We start from the raw sequence: 13,886 nt of genomic DNA, 5'->3' as shown, positions 1-13,886 counted from the left end.
TACAAAGATTGTGCTAAGTACATAGGAGGTACAGATGGAGTATCCTTACTTCAAAAATCTGAAATCTGAAATGCTCCAAAATTCAAAACTTACGGAATTCTGACATGATGCTCAAAGGATATGTTCACGGGAGCATTTTCAGATTAGGGAAACTGGTAAGTATAATGTGAACATTTCAAAATAAAAAAAATCCAAAATGTGCAATGCTCCTGGTCTTAAGCATTTCAGACAAAATAAACTCAACCTGTACTAGGTTAGGTTCCTTTGTCATTCCCATCTGTTTCTGTTTGAGCACTTGATTTTGTGAGTGGTTGGTTAGGATGGTCAGTTTAAGTTCCATTTCAGTTGTGTTTGTTGGACACAGGCAAGGGTTGGTGAGTAAGCTCGACTGTCAATTTTTCACCTAGATACACCAAAGAAAGTGCCTGTTCAATACATTGACAACCTATGTGCTTACAATGCCTTGAAATAACAGTTATAAGCTACATTTTACATCGATGAACTTTTCTTGTATTATTTGGTTTGGAGGTACAAATGTTGATTTAGAGGTTAGGAAGCTATTGCTGTAATGTGAGGGGTGGTGACTTCTGCATGACTTCTGCATTTTGTCTAAGTTTTAGATTATATTCCGTGTAGTAGGCAGAATTCTAAAATGACCTCCCATGACCCTCACCCTTGTAAAACCTCCTTCCCTTGAATGTAGGCAAAACTTGTGATTATCACAGGCTGTCACTCCCAGGGTTATGTTATGGCATACAGCAATTGTGTAGCTGTTATAAAGGGTAGTAATTGGTTGACTTTGAGTTAATCAAATGGTTGGGCCTCACCTAACTACATATCGGCCCTTTACATCTGAGACTAGAGGTTAAAGATGGGAAAAGTGAGAGATTCAAAGCATGGGGAGGATCCAATGTGAGAAGATTCTCCATTGCTGGCTTTTAGAGATGGAGGGGGCCACATGGAAAGGCTGGAGAGTGCCTCTAGGAGTTAAGAGTGACTCCTGGCTGATAGCCAGCATGAAACAGAGCCCTTAGTCCTATAACCCCAAGAAATGGAATTCTGCATACAACCATGAGAGCTTGAAAGGGGATCCTTGAGCTGTAGAAAGGATGGCAGCCCAACACCTTAATTTAAGCCTTTTGGGACCAAACAGCAGAGGGCTCAGCCATCTTATGCCTAGACTTCTGATCTACAGAAACTAGGAAAAAATAGTTTTACCGTACTGTTTTAAGCCACTAAGTCTGTGGTAATTCGTTACACAACAATAGAAAACTAATTTGCCCAGTAATTCTCATTGTGAGATCTTAAGTCGAATTGTTTTCTTTCCATCATTGTCAGTTTCCTTGCCTTCAAGTAAGAGGATTTTCTAGTCTAGAACATGGGTACTCATAATAATTATGTATTAAAATCACTTAGATTGTGAGGGGAAGCTTTAAATGTAGATTCCGGACCTTTCTCCTGATGTCCTGAATCAGACAATCTGGGAGCAAGGCTGGGGGCTGCATTGTTGACTGGTTTCCTAGGTGATTCTGATGTTTGTGGGGCTGGATCCCACTGGGCAGGACATCTGCCTATACCCTGGAATAAGAATATACAGTCTCTTCTAGCACTGACAGGTAAAGTTGGCAGGGAAGTCCTTTTTTGTTTTTTTTTGTTACAGTCAGAGTTACAGCCAAGTATATGCAGTGCTCGCTAGATGTAAGGCATCTCATGAGGACTGTCTACCTTCTCTTGTTAAATCCTTGTGATGAACTATAATGACCTGTAAGGTAGGCACAATTATTAGCCAGTCTTCACTGTAGCTTGAGAAGACAGGGCCAAATTTACACAATGCATAAGGGGTAGAACTGGAATTTGAACCCTGATCTTTGTCATTCCCAGTTGGGGGCTCTTAACCACTAAGTACTCCTGTGCTGTGAAATGGAGTGTCCATTCATTTCTGTATCTGTAGCGCTAAACACACTGTCTGGCACGTGATAGATGAATAATAAACACATTTTGCTTATTAAATTCTCTGGAACTCCATTGCGCCACCCAGTGCAGGGCAGTTTTTGTGACAATGGAGAGGGAGGAGGAGGACCTGGCTAGGACCTTTACTATGTAAGGGCTCCCTGCCCACTGCTGCCTCTCTGTGTCAATTCTGCCTTGTTTTCTTTCTCTACAGTTGTCTCTTTATGTGGGATGAGCTAACAGCAGCCACTCCCATACTGTCAGATCCTGCTTCTCTTGCCATAGCTGATTAACCCAGGGTAAGACACTGGGAATTGGAAACTTGGAGTGGAAAGACTCTGATCGTAGTGGTCTCTGGAGCCAAATCCCATTCCACGGCAATGTTCTGGTAAGAAGGCCCACACAGCCTTCCCTGCTGCCTAGACCCCTGGAGCCAGCCCACCTCCTTTCTTCGTGAACATTCCAGCATCTTTCCATTAAGTTCCTTTTGTGGCCTGGGAGGTTCTCTTTGTGACAAAGAACCTCTGCAAATGGAGGAGCAGAGACTTGCTGAGCTGGAGGGCATCTGAAATGCTATCTTCTGCTTTGTGTCGTCTGGCTGGGCATGACAGGGAACTCTCTGCTTGATGCGACTCCTTCAGACCCTTCACACCGGCCCAGTTTTCTCAACTCATTCATGCTCTTCCCCCCTTCCACTACCTCTCCAAAATGGACTCAGCTTAGAGGATGCCATACAAGCCCCACCTCCTCCATGTGAAAGGCTTAAAAGAGCCGTACCATAAATATTTAAGATACCTTTCCTCTCTGCTTCATTCCCTGACATTTTCTCCACCTTTAATTTTCACTAGTTACAACACAGGACGTTCTTAGGGTAAGAAAAATCTATTTTCTGTATGAATTGTCGCAAATTCCAACTTAGTGGTATCATAATAGCTAATATTTTTGTGCTAACTCTTAAAAGCCAGGTTTACTAATGTAAGTTATGTGCTTCATGAAGTTAGATGTGCTTAATATGATTTTCTCAAAAAATTCATTGAGGTGTCATTACCATTATTCCTTGTTTCATAGATGAGGAAATTGAGAGGTTGAAAAGTTCTAAATGAATAAAATTATATTCCAGAGCTGTCTGTGTCCAAACAGTGATAGCAAGATCAAATTGTAAAGCATCTCTATTTCCTTTTTCTGCCACCATCTCCATGCCATTTATTTTGGATATTGGAAAAACAGAAAGACAGTGCTGAACATTTCAGGGTAGTGTGAGTGGTACAAGAAAGTTGGACACCAAAGGAGGTCATGTAACTGGTGAGGGTGAAGAATTCAGGAAGACTTTCCTGAGAGGTATGGCAGATTATATTTTCTAAAGAAGGCTGCAAAAATATTTTCCATCCCACATGTTTTTTCTACAATCTTAACACTCCTACATGAAGAGGTAGGGTCTGTGTCCCCTCCCCTTGAACATGGGTGCATCTTTGTGACTGCCTGGACAGACAGAGTACAGAGGAAGGGACATAATGTGACTTCTGAGGCTAAGTCATAAAAATGCCATGTTCTTTTATTTTATTGAGAAGTTCCCTCTTGCAACTCAGTCACTATGCTGTTTAGAAGCCCAAACAACTGATTAAGAGGAACTGAAACCCATATCCCTGGCTGAGTTCCCAGCCAAGAGGTAGCACGATTTTTTTTTTAAGCAGTGTAAGTGAGTGATCTTGAAACTAGATCCTCTAGTCTTCAGATGAGCTACCCCAGCTGATGCCATATATAGCAGAAGTAAGCCATTCCCCTAGGTCCTGCCTAAATTACGGATTCATGAGCAAAATAAATGATGGTTGTTTTAGGCCATCAAGTTTGAGGTGCTTTATTAAACAGCAATAGATTAATGATACAAAAGAGGCTTTGAAAGATGGGCATCTTTCCAAGCAAGGTTCAGAGGGCCATATGCTGCTTATTGACAGCTAGCAGAAGTAGTAATAAAAATAAATGTTATTATAATAATGATACCACTCTTAGTAACTGTAGTGGTAGTTAAGTTTCACTAAGTTCTTTTTTGTGCTATGCTCACACTAAGTGGTTCATACTTTACCTTATTTAATTCTAATAATGACTCTAGGTAGGTACTATTACCCTCATTTTACAGATGAGGAAACTGGGGCTTAGAGAATTTCACTTCTCTTTATAGCCACCCGGATTCTAACAAACTCACTTTCGTAGTATTCCCAGGCTTGAACATTTCCTTCCTGATTGCCCAAATTCTACCAGGTGATTCATTCTTTCATCCAGGCAGGGCTCATCTAGCCCTTTCATGGAAAGGAATGCTTTTAATCAGATTCACACTAAAATGAGGATGACTGGAAGGTAGACAGATGCATTTTTTTCACCCGTCTATTTGCATTTTCAAGGTGGATATTTGTTAATCAAATTGAAAGCTCTTGTGTAGTGCATTTCTGTAGCACTATCTGGAGGCAGAGGACCTCTTCCTAGCACTTGCCAAATGATTTTGTGCCTTAGACAAAGGCCAAAAATCCATCCTGACATGGTCCTGGCAGCTCACACCTGTTCCTCTTTTGGCAGTTTGGAAAGTGGGCTGCTATATGTCATCCCCTCTAATCTCTGCCCCAAACTGAGTTGTGCTATCACCCTTATGTTACCTTTGAGGAATCCACAGCTCAGGCAAATTCATAGCACGCCCAGGATCACACAGAAGAACCACGATCAAACGTGGGTCTTCTAACTTCAAAAGCTGGGTCCAGTCTGCAACATGACATGCTGTATCTCCCACCCTATGTGAATGACTCAGGAAGGAGGATGATAAGAGACAGCAGCCGGCAGAAGGAAAGCAGTGATCTGAACACCTAAGGGGAATCCTAAACAGTGGAGAAAGGAGAGCAAACATTAAAAACTCATGGATAGAAAAAAAGAGGAAAAGAAAACCATTTGGAAGTGTTCATTGAGTTGATGCACTGGATAATTTAACAAGCTGTCTGTTCTGATCCATCTTGCTTCCCTGCTTTTAGCAGGGTGCCATATGAAAGCTCCTACATGGTAATTATAGTGGATGATCTTTTCCCCTGTCTGGGATCTTTACGGTGTGATTTGGATAGCTCAGCTGCTAAGCTGTTTTTCTTGGGAGGCAGAGTGTGGGGCATGTGTGAAAATATGTGTGAGAGCTTGTGTGTGTGTTGCGGGGGTAAGGGACAGTGGCTGGGATTGGCCCTTAGAATCTCTTTTCCATTGTGGCAACATTTTTTTCTGCTGCTTCTTGGGATCTTGGTGCCAGGGTAACCTTCCTGCCTTCTACCTGATCACATCTTTCTCGGACTATGGCCTCAGGACTCAAATCCCTGCCAAATGTCAATAAATTCATCAGATTAATGAATCCTTTCATAGCTAATATGGTTCTCAGTTAATTAATCAACAAATAATTATTAAAAGCCTGTAAGTGCCAGACCCTGAGAATGTCCATGCTCTCATGAACATAGGTTTTAGTGGAGGAGATTGTGGGAAGCAAGAACACAAGTAAGTATGAAATCCAGACACTGATAAGTGATAAGAATAATATGATGGCATGTTTTTTTGTTTGGGTGATCAGGGGACTAAATGATGTCTAAGGGCCCTGAAATCCAATCTGGACCTAAACCTAATCTAACCTGCCTCTAATCTGATCTAAAGGAAGGAGAAAGAAAGGAAATCTTGTCAAAGAACTCACTTAGGAGAACTCTTTTCCAATTTGGCTTCCTGTGTATTGATGAGGCAGGCTGTCCTGTTACTTGGCATGCTAACCACCAACTATTTCTTCCTTTGATTTCAAAGACCTCATTTCAGGATAATGATGACCGTGGTGATGACTGTTAATAAACACAATGTTTAAAATTCTATGGAGAAAAAAATTTAAAACATACAATTGGGAATTGCTCTCAAGAGATTTGCTTTGATCCTTTCAAATGGGGTGCACTAACTAGATATGAGATCTTGAGCAAGTTCCTATCTCTCTGGGCCTAGTTTCACTGTCTGTAATATGATGGTATTGAGCTAGATCAGTGGTTCTCAAACTGTGGTCCCTGGACCATTAGTGGCAGCAGCACTTGAGTACTTGCTAGACATGCAAATTCTCAGGCCCTACCCCAGACCCACTGAATCAGAAACTAAACCCTGGCAATCTGTGTTTTAAGGGGCCCTCCAGGTGAGTCTAATGCACCAAAAATCTAAACACCACTGAACAAGATGACCCTTAAGGCCTTCCTGATCAGCCTGTGTTTGCTTCTCAGGCCTGTTGGATGAAATTGGCCTGGAGTGGGATCCTCAGAGGGAGGGATGAGAAATGGAGGAAGGTGCCTTTCCTGGTTGCTTACCTCCCCTTTGAAAATTTTAGTGCCTTCTCCTTATCCCTGCTTTCTCTCAGCGTCCTCTGATGATTGGAGCTTATTAAGATGGGGGATTTTTCCACAGGCCTGTTTCAGAGGTCCTGGAGAGGAGTTTTAATTGCCAGACTTCACATTGAGGGTGTTAACATTTATTAAAGTCAGCTCCTCTGATTGCCTTTTAACAAGGCGGTGACTGTGCATAGGAGATAACACTGGGCCCAGCCCGGTGGGGCGCCAGAGGCAGCTTAAGATAATCAGGCCCAGGGAAAACAGAAAGGCAGCCTGGCATAGTGGTAGCAGAGACACAGCAGCAACTCTCATGCTGTTTGTGCTGGGGTGGCTGGGCTGACGGAGGGGTCCAGGCTGTTGTGGGATCTGGGGTGGTTTCAGTCAACAAGGTGGGCCTGGGGGAGTAGAAGGGAAAGGCTGGTAAGGTCCTGTTCAGGAACAGAACCACTGAAGAGATGAGGCAGAGAGGGCCAAAGCTCTGGCCTCTTTTGTAATGTAGATTTGGGTCTTACCACTTTCATAATTTTGTGAGGAGGGATAGAAGATGGACTATATGCTGTTGGGTAGTGGAGGGTGGAAAATGCTCTCAAAGACCTGGTTCTAGTCTGGATTTGCTGCAATTGCTCTTGGCTCCTGGCCCTTTCCTCTGCGGCCTCCTGTGGGCTCACACACCACAAGCTTACTTTTCCCTTCTTTTTCTTTTTAAACATTTCAAAAGCTTTAAGGGTACAAGTGGTTTTTGGTTTCATGGGTGAATTGTATGATGGTGAAGCCTAAGATTTTAGTGCACCCATCACCTGAGTAGTGTACCTTGTACCCACTCTGTAGTTTTTACCCCTCACCCACTTTCCAAATCCCAGCTTCTGAGACTCCAACGTCCATTATACCACTCTGTTTGCCTTTGTGTACCCATAGCTTAGCTCTCACTTATAAGTGAAAACGTGCGGTATTTGATTTTCCATTCCTGAGTTATTCGCTTAGAATAATAGCCGCTGGCTCCAGATTGCTGCAAAGGACATTATTTCATTCTTCTGTATGGCCGAATAGTATTCCATGGTGTGTATATACCATATTTTCTTTTTTATTTCTTTCTGTTTTTTGAGACAAGGCCTTGCTCTGTCACCCAGGCTGGAGTGCAGTGGTGCAATCTCAGCTCACTGCAACCTCTGCCTCCTGGGCCCAAGAGATCCTCCCACCTCAGCCTCCTGAGTAGCTGGGACTACAGGTGCATGGCACCACATGCGGCTAATTTTTTTTTTTTTGTATTTTGGTAGAGATGGGGGTCTCACCATGTTGCCTAGGCTGGTCTTGAACTCCTGGGATCAAGCAATCTGCCCGCCTCAACCTCCCAAAGTGCTGGGATTGCAGGTGTGAGCCACCGCAGCTGACCTACATTTTCTTTATCTACTCATCAGTTGATGGGCACTTAGGCTGGTTCCATATCTTTGCAACTGTAAATTGTGCTGCAATAAACATATGTGTACTGGTGTCTTTTTGATATGATGACTTCTTTTCCTTTGGGGAGATACCCGGTAGTGGAATTGCTGGATGGAATGTTAGATCTGCTTTTATTTCTTTGAGAAATCTCTGTACTGTTTTCCAGTTGTACTAGTTTACATTTCCACCAGCAGTGTATAAGCATTCCATATTCACCACATCCACGTCTATGCCAACATCTATTGTTTTTTGCCTTTTTAATAATGGCCATTCTGGCTGGAGTGAGGTGGTGTCTCATTGTGGTTTTAATTTGCATTTCCCTAATGATTAGTAATTTTGAGCATCTTTTCATACTTTTTTGCCATTTGTATATCTTCTTTTGAGAAATATCTATTCATATCAGTTGCCCACTTTTTAATGGGATGATTTGTTTTTTTCTTTACAGCAGTAATTTTCAAACTGCATTCTCCTGGTCTTAAGAACTCAGCCTCCACTTCATCAGATCTAAGATCCAAGGAGTTGAATGGCTCTCATTTCTCTGGGGTCTGTGAGGAGAGGAATGGCCTCTGTTCCTTCCTCCCCTTCACCTGTGGCATCTCTCATTTTATCTGGTTTTTGTCACAGAAGTTTGAAAGTATTATCGCCAAGAAAAAAGAAAAAAAAATACACAATTGGAAAGCACCATGCTCGATTACTTCTTTTTCTGTGATGAACTCTGCCTTCCTTCCCTGCTCCTGCCTACACTTTCTCTCGATTTCCCCCCTTGGTGAAAGGCAGACCCAGCGCAGCAGTTGCCCCTTCTCTCTCTTCTTTGTCTTAGCATCCCACTTTCACTACATGGTTCAGATTCTCCTCACCAGAGGCTCCAGAATCAGTCTCTTCTTTCTTTGCCCTCCCTTATGGTTATAGCTCAGGTCTTTGTTGCTTCTTGCCTGGACTTGCAATGTAGGCTCAAAACTGGTTGTTCTGTTTCTGGTCCTGCTCCCTCCCATCCTTGTAGCCTGCACCCAGAGTGACCTTGCCAAATGGCACTCTGAGCAGGTTATTCCCTGCTCCATGCCTCATTTTTGCCCATCAAGCCAAGCTCCTTGGTTCAGGGGTTCAGGCCCTCCATGAGCTGTGCTTTTCAGTCTTATCACTCTCTGCTCAGCCAAGCCAATCTCCTTCTGGTTTACTCAATACCTTTCAAGGGTCAGCTCAGGTGTCACTTTCTCTCTGGTTCCTGTCCCTGACTCCCTGAGCTGAGTAAATTGTTTCATTTGATAGGCAGATGACCCTCAAGATTATAATTTTATAACTGTCTTCTCTACAAGCCTGTGAATTCCTCAAGGGTACAGTGAGCATGGACCATTCATCTTTGTACCCATGATATATAGCAGGTACATAATACGGACTCTTTTGAATGCTGCAGGACTGTTCAAAGGACTTCTTTGGTCCCTTCCCACCCTTGTTTTCAAAGTACAGTGGTATTTGCTTGGAGGTGAATGGTCAAAGTATAACTGAGGCTGCTGTGTTGGTGAAATGTAGTGAGCAGCTGGGTGGGCACTGAAGGGCTGAGTCATCATGCGACCCTTCTCCTTAATTGCCTTGGGTTGGTCATTTGGCTTCTCTGGAATTTGGTTTTTCTACCCATGCATTTGACAACTTGACAGCAGTGAGAAATTTCTGTGTCTTTGGCACACAAAGATTGAGATGCAGTGGCAAGTTCTACCAGCGTGTATCCCACTAATAATAATAAATACTTATCAAATAGTTGAGCATGTACCAGGCACTGAGCAAAGGCTGAGCTCTACCCACCTTGTCTTATCTAATTCTTCTCACAACCCCAGGAAGTAGGTACAATTACCTCCATTTACTGAAGGCTCAGAAACACGTAAGCTACTTGTGCAAGGTCAGGAAGAGTCGGGATTCAAATCCAGGTGTAGAAGACTCCAAATGACTAACTAGTGGGCTGTCTGTCTTGTGGTCTGAGGAAGGTGAAATATGCCCTTACAATCATTAAAAGTGCTATGCAGCCCCTGGCTAGGAGGGAACTATACCCAGCACTGCTTTCTATAGCAGGAAAATACAGGTACCACATGTTCCCTTCCTGGGCTTCCTAGAACCTCATTATGGGGATGATGAAAACGATGGTGATGATGTAACTGCAGTGAAAATATGCTCAGGAGATAGTTGCCACCACCTACAGGCACTTGCTCACCTCCGCCCTCACTTCATACCACTCTTGTCCTTTTTCAACCCTTCTCTGGCCATATGTACCTTCCTGCTGTTCCCTGTACATTTCAAGCTTGTTGCTGCCTCAGAGACTTTGCAGTTGCTATTCCCTCTGCATGAATGCCATTCCACCTGCTCTTCATGGCTTTTATCACTCACTACCCAGTTCTAACATCACCTCCTCAGAAAGGTCTTTCCTGATTCCCTGTCTAAAATATTTCCCTCTCTTCCCCAAGTTACATCCTGTCCCATCCCTCTGTTAGTTTCTTTTATAGCAGTCTGCATACTTTGTAGTTATTTTCTTCACTTTTTAAAATGTCCTTCCCCTCCTCCCTCAAACAGGAACCCTGAGGGCAGGAGCTTTATCTGTATTATGCACTGCAGTATTCTTACCCAGTGCCTGGCCCATGGTGATGATAAAACAATTGTTGAGTGAATAACCAAATGAATGAAGGATGACAAATTCTCACATTACTTTTCCTATTCTAGGCCGGACAACACTTTAACTCACCCAATAACCTTAGCCAATTTTCTTAACTTCTCTGGGCCTCTGTTTTCATGCCTCTAGAATAAAGGAGTTGAACTAGAACAGGGGTCAGCAAGTGTTTCCTAAAGGGCCAGAGAATAAATAATTTTAGGCTCTAAGGGCCATGCAGTCTCTGCTGCAATGACTGATCTCTGCTGTTCTAGTGTGAAAGCAGCCATAGATAATATGTCAATGAAAGGGCATGGCTGTGTTTTAATAAAACTGTTTATAAAACAACAGGCCAGCCTGTGGGCCATAGTTTACTGACGCCTGGACTAGACAGCCACTAGAGACCTTCCTAGCTTGGACGTTTTAAATTACCTATTGGCCATCTTGTAAGGAGCCTTGCTTGGCTTCAGTTTCTTGGGCTTCATGATTAAAATCCCTCTTCTGGTGGCATGTATGTTTGGGACCCTCAAAGGGGCAAAGCAATGTGGAAAGTAAAAATAGACCCACTAAGGCTGTATGACATACCAAGACTATAAGCGATGTTTGAAGGCTTTCCTGAGATGGTTAGAAACACTCAGATTATAGAATTTGGTGACTACCTTTGGAAAGGATCCAGAAGTTTTCTTTCCCAAGATTTTTTCCTCCCTTTCCCTGGAGGCTTGTCTAATCTCTTCAACCTTCACAGAACTCCTTGGGCTCTGAAACCCTGAGCTCTCGGTCTGTGTGTGACACCTCATCTCCTGCTCAGTTGCGTTGTCTTTCCTACCCACAAGTGTGTGTCTTCTTTCCCCACTGAATTATAATCTCCTTGACAACAGAGAATTTTCTTCCTTTCTTTCTCTCAAATGGCATCTAATATTGTTCTGAGCACACAGAAGTGCTGAATAAACATCAGTTGACATTCTAAGAGCCCCCTGCCCTCCTTTCCTGTTATGCGTTGTTCAGGAGGCTCATGCCCTTGTGAGGACAGAGCTTGATGATGACTTTTCCTTTTGTTGGATTCTATTCCCTGTGATGTGTGGGTTCTGCCACCTGTCTGCTGGTTACCAGATACTTATCAGTGATATTTATAGTCAGGCTCTGCGGCTGGCCATGATGGTCGATTGGAGATCATCTGAGCCCACAGAAGTCAGAGAGGCAAGGCAATTGGGTGGGAGGTGAAGATCAGATGAGACTTGAGAACTGCATGAGAAGTAAAAACATTCCATATTTAAGATTCAGCTCTGCCACTAACTTGCTGAGGGACTTAAGCAAACCACATAGCAAGTCACTTCAACAAGCCATAGCCTCCATTTCTTTATTTAAATGGAGATTAAGTGAAATAATTTATATGAAGGTACTGGTAAAAAGTAAAGAATCATGCTCATATTGTAATAATCATTAGTAATGAGCCGTCATCACCTCTCACCTCCCTACTGGCCTCCCCAGTCTCACCCTTGCCCACTGAGTCTGTTGTCTAAATGGCAGCCAGAGTTATCATAAAAAGATGAGTTGGATCTTAGATCTTGTCACTCCTCTGTGAAACCTCCAATGGCTCCCATCTCACTCACAGCCCAAGTCCTAATAATGACCCGTTGGGCCCCGCATCTCCTGGCCCCATGGCCTCTGATCTCATTTCCTACAAAACTCCATTCCAGCCACCTGCTCTTCTGTATTGTTCCCACTGCAGAGGCTTTGCTCTTGCTCTCCTTTTATCTAGAATGTTCTTTCCCTCGATATAAACACAGCTCACTGCATCATCTGCTTCAAGATATTACCCAAAGATCACCTTTCTCAGTGAGGCCTTTCCTGGGCATCCTGTTTTTAAAAATTGCTTCCCATCTCCCATTCCTGCTTAAATTTTCTCTGCAGCACTTGGTACCAGCTAACATAATATTTATGTCACTTGTTTTGTTTTCATCTGCTCCTGTACCCTGTGAAAGTTTCATGAGGTCAGAGAGTTTTATTGATGTACTTACTGCTATATTCCCAGTGTTAGCACAGGGCTTGACACATAGTCGGTGCTTAATAAATATTTGTCAAGTAAATAACAGAAGTTACCATTTCATTAGCTCAATAAGGGTGCCTGCTGGGGCACACAGGAACTGTGTGCATTCACTTTAATCCTTGGTTTATATGGATTCATCCATTTGCTATAGCTTGGTGCAACTAATGCTCTCCTGTTTCCACCAGGTCTCTAGGAAGACAGCATGTTGAAGTGACTAGGGGTTTGGGCTTGGCCATCAGACCTAGACTCACTAGTTGTGTGTGTTTCACAAATAACCTACTTCTCTGAACTTGGGTTTCTCGACTATAAAATGATAGCTTCTACCTTGTAAAGTTTTTATAAGGTTTAAATGGAGGATTATTAATTCATATAAAGTGTTTAGACAGGTCTTTAGCCCATGGTAAATTTTTGGCTAATGGTAAGTATTTTTATGTCACTAGCAGTATAATAACACCATAAGCATCTTTCAAGAGTGCATAGGCACAAGCATAATTTTAATAACTACTCTTTGTGTGAATTTGCTGAGTTCTCCCAAATATGTCTTTTGTGTTTAAATTTTATATCATCTGCTATTAGGACAGGCATGCCAATTTCCTTTTTTTCTACTTCTTTCCATTCTCCCTATCTTTCCTTTACTCTAGGATGAACATTCATCCCATCCGCACCACTTACTGGCCGTGTATCTTGACTCCAGCCACTATACCACTGAAGCCTCAGTTTCCTCAGCTGCGTAGTGGGACCAAAAATCTCTGCCTTTCCTACTTCGCAGAGACAGTGACTGGACAAATTGAGAAGATGGATGTAAACAGTAAACATACAAATATCAGGTTTGCTCCTCATTTTTATTGCCTCTCCCCAGCAATGGGCGATTTTGTATGCCCCACCAAGCCTCTCTGTTCTTGCCTGTCCTGGGGAATTAGCTGTAGCATATGCACAATGGACACAGCTTGCTTTTTTTGTCTCTGATTCTGTGGGTTTATGATAGATGCCTCCCTGAAGCCAAGATAGAGTTCTTCTTTGGAGAACCATTTTAAAAAATGTTATATTGGAGATGACTTTCAGTTCAGCACGATAATTTAATTTTAATTATTGATGTGACTTGAACCTGGCATTTTGGATCTGTTTAGGCCTCTTGAAAGCTTGAAGATTTTTCAACATTGTGAGGCCACTAATTTACTATCTATCCAGAGGTTTTCTGCATCAAGTAAACATACTGTAATTTCATTATTATAGTTCTCCGGAGAAATCAACTGTATCCTTGGTGCTGAACTGGGAAATTCATCAGGCAGGAGAGAGAATAGTGGTGAATGCAGGCCCTGAGATGGCAATTAGGAGCAGGGAATCAGACTCATTCCCTTTCTCCTTGTCTCCTTTGTCTGTAGGGCTCTGCAGAGTTTAGGACTTCAGCCCTCTGTCCCACTAGGTTTATAACACTGTTATGGAAAAAAAAAAATAA

General features: G+C 42.8%; 1 long non-coding RNA gene across 1 annotated transcript; it reads left to right on the top strand.

Annotated features, from left to right (window-relative positions):
• Nucleotides 1-1,551: 1,551 nt before the first annotated feature.
• LOC115934697 (uncharacterized) lies at nt 1,552-13,252 on the top strand. Its single transcript, XR_008680397.2, has 3 exons — nt 1,552-1,616; nt 2,165-2,338; nt 13,072-13,252. It is a non-coding gene; the product is annotated as an uncharacterized lncRNA (long non-coding RNA).
• The last annotated feature ends 634 nt before the right edge of the window (nt 13,253-13,886 follow it).

The sequence above is a fragment of the Gorilla gorilla genome, chromosome 4 (genome assembly GCF_029281585.2).
Source record: "Gorilla gorilla gorilla isolate KB3781 chromosome 4, NHGRI_mGorGor1-v2.1_pri, whole genome shotgun sequence".
In the NCBI taxonomy this organism is placed as follows: domain Eukaryota; kingdom Metazoa; phylum Chordata; class Mammalia; order Primates; family Hominidae; genus Gorilla; species Gorilla gorilla.
This window is presented reverse-complemented; position numbering and strand designations above follow the sequence as displayed.